Source organism: Ctenopharyngodon idella, chromosome 22 (genome assembly GCF_019924925.1).
Source record: "Ctenopharyngodon idella isolate HZGC_01 chromosome 22, HZGC01, whole genome shotgun sequence".
Lineage (NCBI taxonomy): Eukaryota > Metazoa > Chordata > Actinopteri > Cypriniformes > Xenocyprididae > Ctenopharyngodon > Ctenopharyngodon idella.
The window spans coordinates 30123189-30139008 of NC_067241.1; the positions used below are offsets into that span (position 1 = coordinate 30123189).

Consider the following 15820-nt stretch of genomic DNA (forward strand, 5'->3'; position numbering starts at 1 on the left):
GCACCAGTGTATCCTTAGATGAGGAGATTTGTTCCATTCCTCTTCCTTTCTTTGTGAACAACGCAAGACAAGCTTGATCAATGTTGAGTTGGCTTCTGGTGTGATCATAAAGGAGAATTGTGAAGTGTTTCATCACCTCCTCTGGAATGCTTTTTGGAGCCTTTGACAGGGCATTGAAGGCCTCTGTTGTCATGTCATCTGCAGTCCAGGTATCCCCTGCTGTCTTCTTACCCCTGGTTGCAAATGTAGATGCAGTCTATGGGCAGGTATGTATCTGAAGTTCTTGCCAGTCCCAAATGCCACCCACATCTCCTCAATGTCCAGCTCTGCCACATGTGTAATGGCTAGGACCACGACATCTGTGTCTACAGTGCACAGGGTGATCTTTTTAAATCCTTTTCTTGCAGAATCTGCCACATGGAGTAGCATTCTTGTATCTGCCTCTTCATGTATGCAAGAGGCAATCTGATTTGATTCTTGTGCAGGCCAGTGTGGCAAAGCAGAAACCAAGGACTTTCTTGGGTAACACTTTATTTTACAGTGTCATTGTTACATGTAGTTACTCCAGTAATAACTATATAAATTATGCATAATTACATGCAACTAACCCTAAACCAAACCAAACCAAACCCAAATCCTAACCCTATAGTAAGTACATGTAGTTAGCCTAGATTCTCAGATACTGTAATTTCCTTCACATGTCACTGAATTCACCATTAACTATTCACCTGAACAGTTTATGGTGTTCTATATGGTATGATTGGAATCATTGACCATCAAAACATAGGGGTAGACATCATCTTTTCTGTGTTATCGTGTTTGATTCAGAAGATATGATACAAAATACATAATTTGGTTATGGCGGAAAGTAAAATAGTCGCCACAGCAACCACAAGGCATTTTTGTGATGGCTCCATTTCTGAAAATGTTCAGGGCCCCAAACTGTACAAGTGTACCAAATTTCATGCTTTTATGAAAAAGTGAACATTTCACCTCAAATTTTGCACATATCACCTGGACTAATAACAGTATTTAACGTTTTATATTTTCAACATTTCAAAACATTATTTATGCATCTGTAACTGCTTTTGACTGATTAACTTTAATAAAGTTTAATAGTTATACATTAGAATACAATTTCTGTAACTGAAAATCTCCTGTTTAAACCTACATGAAAAACCTGAAAAGCACCATTTATTTCATTTATATATTTGTTCTGTTGTATTTATTTGTGCTATTACTCATTATTTGATTTATTCCTATTTTATTACTTGTCAAATAATATTAAATTTAAAAGTTAATCTAGTAGCTTCTGTTGTCGTAACCGTATTTATTAAGGTTGCGTGTATAAAAACAACGAAAACAATAACTAAAAAGTGATTCGTTGGCTCAACATCTATTACTTATCAAGATAAATAGAATAAACTCAAAAATATATTAACATTTCAAGCTGTACTTAACATTTTCTAGTGTATGCAACACAAAAATGTAAATTAAAAGGTGAACATAAGTGTATTCATAAAGTAAATGAAAAAACGTAAGTAACATCAACTGGCATTAAAACTTGCTTAAAATTAAGTAAACTTAACATAAAATTTTACATATTTGTGAGCTGCGTGATATGCAAATATTCTATCCAGCCAATGAGCGAAGCTGGAGCCATTTTGAAGCGTGATGTGGTGAAGACAGCGAGTACTCTGTCAGGTAAGCTGTCTTTAAAGAAAACTAAATAAAATATTAGATTTTGACTATTTAAACATTCATAAACACTCGTTTATTGTGTTAGTGGGGTGTATTCCTTAACCGGAAGCGCAACACAACATTTTCTGAAGTTTGATGTGGTGAAGACGGAGATAAGAGGTAAGCTAAAGCTTAGTTTTATATTAACAAAGTAAAACATTAGATTTTGACTTTTTTTTTAACATTCATTAACACTCGTTTATTGTGTTAGTGGGGTGTATTCGTAAACTGGAAGCACAACGCAACGTTTTCTGAAGCGCAATATGGTGACCATGGTGAAAGGAGGTAAGCTAAAGCTTTGCTTTATATTAACGAAATAAAATATAAGTGTGTCGTTTAATGTCCACTCGTTTATTGCATTTGTAGTCACTGGGGATTTGTTAAACTTGTATTTTTAATTGATATGAATTATTCAACAATCAGAACCCAGATAGCAACAGACTCCGGGGCGAATCCGCCTTCAAGTCGCCTGCTCCGCTGTTCGCTCAGATTCAATTCGGCAACGCGCACAGAATATGCCCCGCCTCCGCACAACGCACTGTCAACGCGCGGACTCGTTACAGACGCTGGGCGGATTCACTGACCGGACGCGCCTTTTTCAACTGTCGTCGTCTCTGAATCCTTCTCCTCACCGTGGAAAAGCTGGAGCCGACAGGTCGGTGAAGACTGAACACGGTAAGAATAGTTAAAATATGCTTTATTTGTACAGTTGTATCCAGTAACATTACCGTTAATTGCTTTTTTTGAATTTTTGTAATTTTTAAAAATGACTGTGGCCAAGTTACCTCTTCGGTGTCATTAGCGTTAACTTAGATTTGAGTGAAAAGTAATTTGGCAAATAACCTTTTGAGTAAAACGCTATTTGGACATAATTTCTTTATCTTTCTGGGAGGTGGGGTGATTTAATAAATAAGGTTTCAGTCCAATCCGACCTAAACGCAAATTTTCACTCCTTTAGAGTAAAATAGCAGGCGAGATAAGCTAATGTTAGGCCTACCTGTTTTTTTTTCACTGAACTTCTAGTTGTTTGAGTCTATTTTTTTGTTTACATATGACTATTCTCCACCTCATGTAATGTTGTTTCAGATCATTACTTCATATCCTATTAATTCATAATTAATAAGTTACCGTCTGTGTGTGTGTGTGTGTGTGTGTGTGTGTGTGTGTGTGTGTGTGTGTGTTCTGTTGCAGCTTACAACTCATTACTCTTACACTCAAGCCACCAGTGTGTTTTTGGAGTATTTCATCTTTCTATTTCAACTTTCGTCTGAGGAAAGTAAGATTAAAAACTTAAGTTTTTAAACTTGATTTTGTCAAATACTGATAATGGTCCACAACTACAGCTTTTAACATGTAATAAATGTGCCGTTTTAAAAGATTCATACCTATAATTTATGGGTAAAAATTTTAAAACCTACTTTTTATGTTTACAACCTACTTTGTAGTTAAAAAACCCACTTGTATCAGTAAACTTTAGTTCTAGTATACTAGTTTGAGTCTATTTTTATTTACATTTGACAATTCTCTACCTCATGTAATGTTGTTTCAGATCATTATTTCATACCATATTAATTCATATTAAGATACTGTGTGTGTGTGTGTGTGTGTGTGTGTGTGTTCTGTTGCAGCTTACAACTCATTCAAATGCCACCAGTGTGTTTTTGGAGTATTTCTTCTTTCTATTTCATCTTTCGTCTGAGGAAAGTAAGATTAAAAACTGTTTTAAACTTGATTTAGCCAGCTATTTTGTCAAATACTGATAATGGTCCACACTACAGCTTTTAACATGTAATAAATGTGCCGTTTTAAAAGATTCATACCTATAATTTATGGGTAAAAGTTTAAAAACCCACTTGTATCAGTAAACTTTAGTTCTAGTATACTAGTTTGAGTCTATTTTTATTTACATTTGACAATTCTCCACCTCATGTAATGTTGTTTCAGATCATTATTTCATACCATATTAATTCATATTAAGATACTGTGTGTGTGTGTGTGTGTTCTGTTGCAGCTTACAACTCATTCAAGTGCCACCAGTGTGTTTTTGGAGTATTTCTTCTTTCTATTTAATCTTTCATCTGAGGTAAGTAAGATTAAAAACTGTTTTAAACTTGATTTTGTCAAATACTGATAATGGTCCACAACTACAGCTTTTAACATGTAATAAATGTGCCGTTTTAAAAGATTCATACCTATAATTTATGGGTTAGTTCACCCAAAAATGAAAATAATGTCATTAATTACTCACCCTCATGCCGTTCCACACCTGTAAGACCTTCGTTAATCTTGGGAACACAAATTAAGATATTTTTGTTGAAATCCGACGGCTCCATGAGGCCTGCATAGGGAGCAATGACATTTGCTCTCTCAAGATCCATTAATGTACTAAAAACATATTTAAATCAGTTCATGTGAGTACAGTGGTTCAATATTAATATTATAAAGCAACGAGAATATTTTTGGTGTGTCAAAAAAACAAAATAACGACTTATTTAGTGATGGACGATTTCAAAACACTGCTTCAGGAAGCATCGGAGCACAATGAATCAGAGTGTCGAATCAGCTGTTCGGAGCGCCAAAGTCATGTGATTTCAGCCGTTGGCAGTTTGACACGCGATCCGAATCATGATTCGATACGCTGATTCATTACGCTCCGAATCTTCCTGAAGCAGTGTTTGTGAAATCGGCCATCACTAAATAAGTCGTTATTTAGTTTTTTTGGCACACCAAAAATATTCTCGTCGCTTTATAATATTAATATTGAACCACTGTACTCACATGAACTGATTTAAATATGTTTTTAGTACCTTGTATGGATTTTGAGAGAGGAAATGTCATTGCTGGCTATGCAGGCCTCACGGAGCCATCGGATTTAATCAAAATATCTTAATTTGTGTTCTGAAGATGAACGAAGGTCTTACGGGTGTGGAACGCCATGAGGGTGAGTAATAAATGACAGAATTTTCATTTTTGGGTGAACTAACCCTTTAATATATAAGAAATTGACAGGATTTTTGTTACATTTTAGATTTCTTCCCTTGCAACTGTTGGGGGCCATGACACAAAACGTGTCACATGGAACATCCTTTCCCGCATGTTCCGTGATGATGTTGGGAGGAGGATCAACTGGAAGGGCGTGAAATGGTAAAAAAGCATTCAACCGGATGGAGTCCAAGAAGTTCCTCCTGTGTAAGTAAATGTAATAAATATTTCCAGTATATGCATGACTCGTCATAGACATAAACAGAGAGAAGTAGCTCCGGCTATAATGTTCTTCCGCAAGATGCATGCAGTTCTGTTTATTAACCGCTAGAGTAGGGCTGGGCGATATGACAAAAATGTAATCTCGATCGATAATGATATATATTTTGATATATAAACTGTTAATGCTACCAACTTTAAAAGAGTATCCCAACTTTGACTGAAGCCACAAAAATTCGAGGGTTTATTAATTACATTTTAAAGGTATAATTTATTAACAACAGATTACACATTTGGCCTTAAAAAATTAAGACAACTTACTAACTTAGCATGTGACTTTTACATTTACTTGTTCACACTGCTCAGACATTCTACGACCCGACAAACGCCGATTAAACATGTTCAGTCAGGTGAAAACAGGCTCCAACAAATGCCAACAGACGCCAACAGGGGTATCACACCTATCCAACAAACTCCAACAGATGAGTTTGTTGGTGTTTGTCAGTGCGGTGTGAATTGGCCTTAGAACGCACAACAGCGCTCTTTGTGAAATATCCACTGCATCTCTGCAGCGCCCATGGGAATGTCAGCAGGAGTAAACAGTTCTGATGCACACATAACGAGCAGATTTTACAGATTGTTTTAATCTGTGCCTGGTCGCTTTTCAAATAACCAAACCACTTCCATATAACTGAATTCGTGCTACCTTTTTGTCGACAATTTTATCATTTTTGGATAATAACTCGAGGTTAGTTTTACTTTCGTCACTGCTTCCACTAATTTTTGTCGTCCTTGTGTCGAGTTTTCTTTGCAAAGTGCTATAGGAAATTGACTTTGTTCTTTGACGTGAACGTTTAAAGCTGCATGCTGATTGGCTGTTGTCGCATATTTCTGCTGTATGATTGGCTCTTATATTAATCCATATCGAGTACAAAAGCCTAGAGCTTATCATCGTTATCGACATATTTTATCGCAATTCGATATGATATTGTTTATCGGCACAGCCCTACGCTAGAGCGCCAAAAGTTACATAGTGTACCTAATAAATGTCAGATTGTACACTTTTGTTTTAAAGGCAGTGGTTATGTGTATCCTTTAAAAATAAAAAACTGGTAGCTTCAGTGTGAATTAATTTTTTAAATGAAAATCTGCTTGTGTATTACAGGTGCTGTGAGAAAGAGCCATGTATCATGTGCCGCCACTGATGATGAAATTACAAAACACACAATACGGTGGTTCAGCCTGGCAGCTGATAGGGGAAGCTCAAGGAACCGTCCCACTGTGAGCACCCAACAGTAGAGTTTTTCAGTTTCATTGTTAACTTAAGTGTTTTGAAGTGTTAATTTAAAATAGCAACAGTTACAATAAAATGAAGAAGGTACAAGGTTACTATTTTAAATTAATGTTTTTTTTATTATTTGTTTCTATTTTTCTATTCAAAGAATCTTCAAAAAATCCAGTTTCTACAAAAAAATTTAGCAGTACAACTGTTAACAAAAAATGTTGCTCAAATATTTACTCTTAATGTTGTAAAGTCATATTTTTCATTAAATAAAAATGTTTTTGGTACGATTTATGGTTGCATTTCATTTTCTGTAATAATTCTATTCAATACCTATTAATGTACATAAATAATTAAACTATAAAAATAGTAATAGTAATTACAGACTGTAAATACATTTACAGACTATTTTTATAGTTTTATTGTAACTGGCTAAAGTTTTGAATGATTTCATCATGTTTTATTAATATTAATAAAGGCAGACATTAAATATTCAAGCTTTTATAGAGCATAGTCTATTTGATGTTGGTCCATTTAGATTTTAAATATTTCTGTGTAGACAGTTTTGGCTAGAATACTAGTTGGAGAGTGATCTGAATGGTATCCAGACCAAATGACCCACTTAATAAACGGGTCCAGATTGGATCCGCGGCGGATCAGCTGCTTCATAAACGGGTCCAGATTGGATCCGCGGCGGATCAGCTGCTTCATAAACGGGTCCAGATTGGATCCGCGGCGGATCAGCTGCTTCATAAACGGGTCCAGATCGGATCCGCGGCGGATGAACTACCTTATCGGCGGACACGGGGCAGGTCTGCCCCGGATCTGATCTGGATCCACAATCCTTATCTGTTCCGGATCCGCTGCGCTGTGCAAGTGGACTCCGTTCCGGACCCGTTTTGCGGATCCATTCCGGAGCTTGTGATACCTCCGGGGCGGATCCGTTGCGGAGTCAGTTTGCTATCAGGGAAACATGTTACTTATGAATACTTTGCAACTATTTCTATATCGAGTTTTGCACGTGAATCAGGAAACCGGTTTGCATGCGATTATATAACGTTATATATATTTATAAATGTGTTATAAATGTATTGAGTGCTTACGCAGTGTTTGTATTCACGAAGACTGCTTAAGGTAAAAGCAGCGCCGTTTCTAGGCATAGGCAAACTAGGCGGTCGCCTAGGGCGCAAACAGCTGGGGGGCGCCAGTGAGAGCCCCCGCCCCACCAAGAGATTTTTTATTATTTTATTATTTTTTATTATTATTTCGTACTTTTGCTATTTCGAGGCATTATGATTAGGCTACTTGGTGACTAGTCTCCCTGATGATAGTGGCCGCTGCTGTTAGGAAGAGAATAGAGAAACGAGATGTAGAAGGCGGCAGGGAACGTCGTCATCCGTGTTTGCCTGGATTAAGTGTTTTAGTTTCAAAAAGAGGATGAGAAAAAGAAAGCGAAATAGCCAGGTATGTTAACCTACTAATTGGTTAATGGTTCTGTTCTACTACAAGTCGCTCCATCATCATGAGCAAAACATGACACTGCATATTAGCACAGGACGGATTTACCACACGTCATGCGCATGCTCATTTCAGCAGCGGAATATTATAGCATAGTAAAGTTGAATGAAAAATCATTATCAGAGATGGCTGTTTAGTGTAAATTGACCAAGTGATAGTGTCATAACTATGACAAGTTTGACAACCAGTTTTACATGAATTCAGTGCATATCAAGAAATAACTTAAAAACAGTATTTCTTTATGCTGTAATAGTGCAGGTGAAGTCACAGACAGACAGGCATTGTGATTTGGGAGTGTAGATTATGAGAATCTGTCTGTTTACGCTGGAGAGTTGTATAATGGTACAAACAATCATGACAGGTGCACTCAAAACATTTTTGGAGAAACACAAGGCAGATGCTACTGTAGGAAGAGAAGCTAAAAAATTATAGAACACAAATGAGTGGTGTATTGCTATTGAACAAATTTTTTTAACTTTGGAGAAAAAAACATCCTTAAAAATATTTTATTTCTGTACTTGAACACTAATATACCATCTTCATTAGCTTCATTTTTTGTGAGTAGAACTAGCTTAATAAGAGTTTCAATTTGCTCTGAAATATATGATAAATTTTTTCATTATCGTTTTTTCATGCATGCGTTCTTATAAATATTTTTGTAAACATAACACACAGAGAGCTAGTAGAATTCACTCACAAAAATAGATGATTTGTGTTTTGCTTTGCTTTTTACTGATGAGGGACTAAGTTCTTAATATGGCGTTGGGAGGGTGGAGCTGGGGGGTGGGGGGTAGAAATCTCACCTAGGGTGCCAAAAAAGGCTAGAAACGGTATCGAGTTTGCACTAATGCATATGCATTAATGCATTGAGTTTTCACACAGCTTCAAAAATAATACATAATAAAAATTGAAAAAGCTAGCCTAATCATTTTTTATGTTGTTTAATGCTGTTGTTTTTCTCTATCTGTCTCTCCAACATTTGTAGTGCAACAATAGAAGGATATGGTGCATCCTGTTTTTGGAGGTATACAATTTTGTTAATTTCACACTTGACTATTAATTGTTTTTGACAAATTGGCTTTGCCAAAATAAAAGGTGAACCTGGCATATTTTCTGCATTTTGGGTGATTTGTCTGCTTTTAAAGGCATCATATTTTTCTCAGTCAGTTAAGATACAGTATAAAAGCTTGTGTAAGGACCATGAAAATCAACTTTTTTTGTTTCATGTACTTGTACTTTTCAGTCCAATGCTGTCTGCGGAAATACACAGAGAAGTTGATTCAGTGTTTAATGGTGTACATCTCTGACAATGCTGATAATCTCATCAGGCATTACCAGGTGAGTGTCTGGAATACATTAAACGCTATACATAAGGCAGTAGTATTTAAACCTGGTCTTGGGGACCCCCTGCTCTGCACATTTTTGCATGTCTCCCTTATTTAACACCCCTGATTCAGATCATCAGCTTGTTAGGAGAGAGCTTCATGAACTAAGAGAGACATAAGCCCTATACAGTAACTGTTATACACTTTTTTCCCCCCTAATTTTCCATATATTTGTATTATCCTACGCACATTTGAGAAGAAAAGAACACATTTAATAGCAAAACAACCTATTTGCAAATTAGCATAAATCACATTAATACATTTTACAGTCCTACTAGCCTGTTGTTGTCACAGTTATGTTTAGTTTTCACAAACTTTTTAGTTTGTTTTCATTCATCACGTCTCCTTTGTCTTAGTTTCTCGCCACTCATCTGTTACCATGGACAATTCATCATTTAGTTAATCACCATTACATATTTAAGTTGCTCTTGTTCACTCAGTGTTTGTCCGGTCACGTTTAAGGGTATATTTACACGACAACGATGTACTAAAAACGTAAAGTTTTTTCTTTCTACAGATGACAGTGTTAATAAAACTATCCCCATTCACACGGGTTCGCAAAAATGGCATCAAAAAAGAAAAAACTGTATTATGTATGCCAGACAAGTAGTTGGCAATGTCACTTTGAAAAGAAACTACTCGCCTGCACATACGCATTCTTTTACAGAGCACTCGCAGAAAACACCTTACCTTTGCGTTGAAAAATAAGGTGGATAGACTAAACACGTAATACGCATGTGCGTGCTATCACTGTTTTCACAGATTCGTGTTTTTGCAGTTTATACGGAGATGACAATTGTATCATTTTCAAAAACTTTTTGAAACCCATTTTCAAAAGTTTGTGTTTTCAGGCCACCAAAACGCTGTTGTGTAAATGAACGGCCATAACGGCTAAAAAAGTTTTCCATTTTTTTGTTGAAAACGGTGTTGTGTAAACAGCCCCTAAGTTAAGTGTGTTGCATCCTGTTTGCCTGTCATTTGGATTATTGTTATTAAAGCTTAGTGTTGGCACCTTCTTCTTCATCTCCGTCTGTTTGCCTGCAACCACCCGTGACACTTGTTTAGAGTAAAATAAAATAAAACGATAAACTAACATTTATTTTATTTATTAAATATAAAGGTGATTTCTTGTTATTTCAGAACATTCTATCTCACTTTGTGTTATATAAATACATTATATTTTTCCCACTGTAAAACAATCTGAAACTACCACGTAATGTTGTAAGTAAATATACATTTGCTATGCTTTTCTTTAGGATAGCCATGGTGACCTAAAGGAACTGGAACAGCACACACACTGAGGATTATCACAAAGGTGGCTTCATGGACGATCCTTTAGAGACTGTAAGTTTCTTTTGGTCAAATTGTCACTTTTTTCAGAAGTACTAGAGTCATGATTTTTGGTTTTAGACTATTTAAGTTGCTGTTTCCAGAGTAGTATTGCAATCTCTATCAGAAAACCTAAAATGCTTTATTTTTGTACTGATTTTACTAATTGTACTAATTGTGTGAAAACCTTTTGTTGAAATGCTGTCCAAAAATGAAGTAAAATGCTGTTTTATGTTTATTGTATGTTTTTTACTTATTTTAAGACATTGAATGTTCTAGAGCAGTACAGTAAGTTTTATTCAATAGCTCAAGGTCTAAAATTAATTAAAATTTTAAGTTTGTTCAACTCAATTGACTGTCTTTTTTTAATGTAAATTAGCTTAAATGTTAAGTTAACACAACTTGCTATTACTTGGTAAATTCAACTTGTGTTTTTAAGTAAAGAATGTTGAGTAAACAAATATATTTAAGTACCTATAACAAAGGATTTCTTGTTTTTACATAAATTTGCTTCAAGTTGGATTTACTTAAAAAGTGTGATGCAAAAATGGTGCATATGTATTTTAAGTAAATCCAACACATCATTTTTTACAGTGTAAGATTATTTTAGAAGCCCATTTTCTTTTCTTTTACTTTATTCATTTTTTTTTTGTTGTGGAGCCAGTGAAAATTTTGGCAGGGCAAATAAAAATTACTAGTGCCAGCCAAGATACAGGATGTTCTGGCACTCACCCCAACTGAGGGGGCGTTATCCAGCAGGAAAGTGACATCAATGTATACCCTCTTTAAAGACGTTAATAATTTCAAGAATGGAACGATAATATTCAACTATTTGTTTTCTTTAAACATGGAAATAAAGAGGGTTACCTTGCCTTCCATGTGTCTGTTTTCTTTTAATAATGTAAAGACTCTGAGACTTTAGCGTACCAACAGTGAACTAATAAACCTTCTCATCTTGTAAATCTCCAAGATGAAAATGATCGAATTGTACAGATGTTGGCTCTAGTACTGCAGTACAGGGGCGTAGTTTGTGGGGGGGATGGGGATGAGGTAACACCCCCCCCCCCCCCCCCCCCCCCCCCCCCCCCAATATTCAAATCCATCAGTTACAACCCCCCAATATTTCAACATGAAAATCACAGTAGATCAAATGAAAAATATGTAGAATTAATTTATTTTGTAACAATAATTTTGTTCCTAATCAAATATGAGTTAGTCATAATAAATTAGACAAAAAAATACTCCCCTCCATTGAACTGATTGGTAACGCCCAACCAATGCGTCGCACTTTCACCAAAACAACGCGAGTGGTGCTCTACTGTTTGAATGAGAGAGCACGGGTAGCACCAAAAATGAAGAGAACCGCTGCCCAGCCGACTATATTAAACTGCTGGTCAAAGAGGGACGTTAAAAAGAATAAAACGTACTGAGAAGGAGGTATGAGAATATTGTGTAATAGCTAAATACACTCCACATATATTTTAGCTAGCTAATCCATTGCAATTTAGCCATAACTATCAGTGTAACTGTAACCAGTTACCAAAACAGCCGTCTGTTTCAATAGTGTCTGTATTTATCAATGACAAACGTTTTCACATCGGTGTTTGTTTTCTTCCTAAATTAATCTGACTTTTGAATGAATTGGCTGAATGAACGATTAAATTTTTTTTTTTTTTTTTTTTGAATATTAACAAGAACAAAATATAATTTACAAACAAGAGTGCATATAACCATACATGTCAGGGGTAATACAAAAAACAGAAAAGATAAAACAAGAGAGGAAGAGGAAAAAAATAAATAAAGGCATTTTACATGAAAAAATTGCATCTATTAAACAACTGTATAGTTTTTATTGCTTTCAAGTTTTTGCTTTTGGATATTGTCTCTAAATATTTTTTAATATCTATTTTAAATTCTTCAAAATGTGGCATATTTTAATTCCATTTGACTTTATGAATATAGTAACAGGCAATTATAATAATTAAATCAAATATAAACAGAATACTTCTATCACCATCAAATGAAAAACATTTTAGCATAACATCAATTTCTTCAAAGTTAACAAGCATCATAGTCTTTCTTTGTAAGTAAATACTGAGTTCTTTCCAAAACATTTGGGTCTTGGGACACTCCCAAAATAAATGATTAATAGTCTCAGGGGAAATTTTACAAAAAACACAAATATCTTCCATATTCACTTTAAAACTCTGTACCACAAGTGACTTAACTGGGTAAAAATTTTATATGAAACTTCTTTCACTTTATTTGTGATGCAATATTTATGAGGTGTCATCCAAATTTTACTCCAATCAAGACATTTTTTAAATAGAGAATTCCAGCGAGTAGTAACAGCAAGTATGCTTTTAGATTGAAGAAGGGAGCGTAAGAAAATTTTATTGCATCCAAAACTTGTGAAATCCTTGCCCTGCAACATAATACAAGAAGTAAATTCTTCAACTGTTTGTAAAGATGAATTATTACTACCTTCTAATAGCCTCAAAATTTCTTTGGGAATTGCCTGTAAAACCAAACAGTATTGGATAGGATCGACTAAAAAGTTATGAATATGAACAAATTCAGTATAATTGTATAAAACACTGTCTTTTTTGATCAGCTGTTTAACCCAAATAATTCTCTTTTCAAACCAATTTTCAAAAAATATTGATTTGTTTCTAATCCTTATGTATTTGTTGTTCCAAATGGTACATTTATGGGGGGGGAAATTATGACTATACATAAGAGTCCATGAAAGTAATGCTTGTTTGTGGAAATTTGCAAGTTTAATGGGTATTTTATTAATATCATAATCACATTTCAATATGAATTCAATGAACGATTTAAGTGGCTCACTCATTAAAACAGCGAATCGCTGCCGCCTACTGGCGGTTTCAATTTTTACATAATTTCTTTCTTTTTAGAATCACTCAGTTATGTTAGAATTTGATGACTGATTATACATAAATTTCATAAAGTTATGAAGTATAGATAGATAGATAGATAGATAGATAGATAGAGAATAAATAAATTATCCAATAACGCTACACATAAAACAGATTATTATTATTTTTTAATTAAAAAAATAATAACAGGCAGCATACCAACGTTCAACCCCCCCAATGTTGAAACCAAATCTACGCCCTTGCTGCAGTACCACCACGGGAGTACATGGTCATGGCTTCAGAGGCAGATGTCCCAAGACCCTTTTAAATCTCAGGGCATCCGTGCGATTTGTGTCCGGAAGGGACTAGGAAATCAAAGGCCCAGGCTTTTCCAAATTACTAAAAAATACATGCAAATTCCTTAGGGGACTTTGACCTCAGCTGAAATTTACAATGCTGGAATTAGTGAGTAAGAACCTTATCCAAGAAAGAGATACAAGTCAAGATAAACATCAAGTGCTCTTCCAGTGTAACATGAAATATTATGACTAAGCAAGTAAACATACATTATCTCTATCGTTAATTAAAGTGAAACTTTGTTTTGAGCAGACCTGACAGTTCACTGTTCATTCAGAATCACTCAAGACAACCATGACTTTCTGCTATATTACACCAACAGATAAACATCACCACTCTGGGACAGTTTTAATGTTAGTTTCCATAAAATTTTAACGTATGATTATATATCAGTAGGGGTGTGATGATACTCTTAGCTCACAAGACGAGACGATAATTTTAACACTATTGTAAGAAATTTTCAATGCCAAATATGACTGGAAAAACTTTTATTCAACTGAAAGTCACAAAATGCAAAACAATGCAGATACCTTTTGAAATGTTTTAACTTCATCTTGTAATGAATGTCACTTCAGTTCTACTTTCTGAGTATGATTTATCATATACAGTAAAAGACAGAACAATATATTGCAAGCACTGTAAAGGTTTTGCCACAAAATATATCCGTAATGCTGATTGCCCCTGTCTGCCTCGCTGCTCAGATTGTCTGCCTCGCTGCTCAGATTGGTTTGCGTCTGTAACTCCGTATAGCTTTGTTTTGAATCTCTTACTTTTATTCATTGTTGCTTATTTTTTTATTACCTTATATGTAATATTGCCTACCACACTAATCTGACGTCGCTAGCTTGTAATATTTGAATCTAAATCGCTGTTACAACGCATTTGCATTTGCAGCGCTAGCTTGTTAACTTGTTAACAGTCTCTCGCGCGCTCCTTTTTCAACGCGTTCTTCAAACAGCTGTGGTAAGTCGGATCAGTCTACAAACACGGTGAGTCATGTCATCCTCTCCCAGCATTGCTACCTGTTCCATTTGCCACATGTTTACCATAGCTCTCTCTGTCAGCGACGAGGGATTTACATGTCATAAATGTAGGGAAATAGTCAGGCTGACAGAGAGAATCTCAGAATTAGAGACACGCATCCAAACTTTAATCGAGGATAGTAAGAATGCAAGGGCTTCAGATACTGTTTTGGATGCGACTAGCTTAGTGAACTCTGTACATTGTTCGGTTCCGGCTGTAGAGCCCGCGCAGCAGGGCACTTGGGTAACGGTGAGGCGGCCTAGCCGCGGAAAACACCACTCTTCCATTCCAATAAGAACATCAAACAGGTTCTCCCCACTCAGTGATACACCCACTGAGAATCCTGTTGAAAGTGCCCTAGTTATTGGCGATTCTATTACACGGAACGTGAAAATAGAGACACCAGCCACCATAGTCACATGTTTGCCGGGAGCCAGAGCACCTGACATCAAAGCAAATTTAAAAGTGCTGGCTAATGCTAATCGTAAATACTCTAAGATTATTATTCACGTCGGCACTAATGATGTTCGACTTCGCCAGTCGGAGATCACTAAAATTAACATTAAAGAGGTGTGTGAACTCGCAAGTACAATGTCAGGAGAAGTAATTTGCTCTGGCCCCCTTCCTGTTCGTCGGAGTGATGAGATAGTTAGCAGATTATCATCACTCAATGGCTGGCTGTCTAAGTGGTGTCCGCAAAATAATATAGGTTTCATAGACAATTGGAAAAGTTTTTGGGGCAGACCTGACCTGTTAAAAAGAGATGGTATTCATCCCTCCCAAGATGGTGCTGCTCTTTAGTAATATGGCACATAGTCTTAGAACTGAAACATGACAAACTGGGGCCCAGGTCAGAAAGCAGACAGACTGGCTAAACCGACCATCTGCTAGCTGCCTCACGTTACAGAAGTCAGAAAATTCAGATAACTCTCAACACATAGAAACTCTTACACCTAGATATTTTCAAATAGAGACTGTGTCTGTACCCCGAATTAGTAAAAACAAAAAACTTCCAAACCCATTTAATGGTAAAAATTTAATTGATGTTCAACAAATAAAAAATAGAGATAATAATGCTAAACAAATGATAAAACTCGGGTTGTTAA

General features: G+C 35.7%; 1 long non-coding RNA gene across 1 annotated transcript; it reads left to right on the forward strand.

Annotated features, from left to right (window-relative positions):
* Positions 1-788: 788 nt before the first annotated feature.
* LOC127505194 (uncharacterized) lies at positions 789-10801 on the forward strand. Its single transcript, XR_007927630.1, has 12 exons — positions 789-1704; positions 1787-1860; positions 1952-2025; positions 2164-2415; positions 2932-3016; positions 3369-3444; positions 3752-3823; positions 4769-4929; positions 6107-6222; positions 8727-8765; positions 8985-9079; positions 10383-10801. It is a non-coding gene; the product is annotated as an uncharacterized LOC127505194 (long non-coding RNA).
* The last annotated feature ends 5019 nt before the right edge of the window (positions 10802-15820 follow it).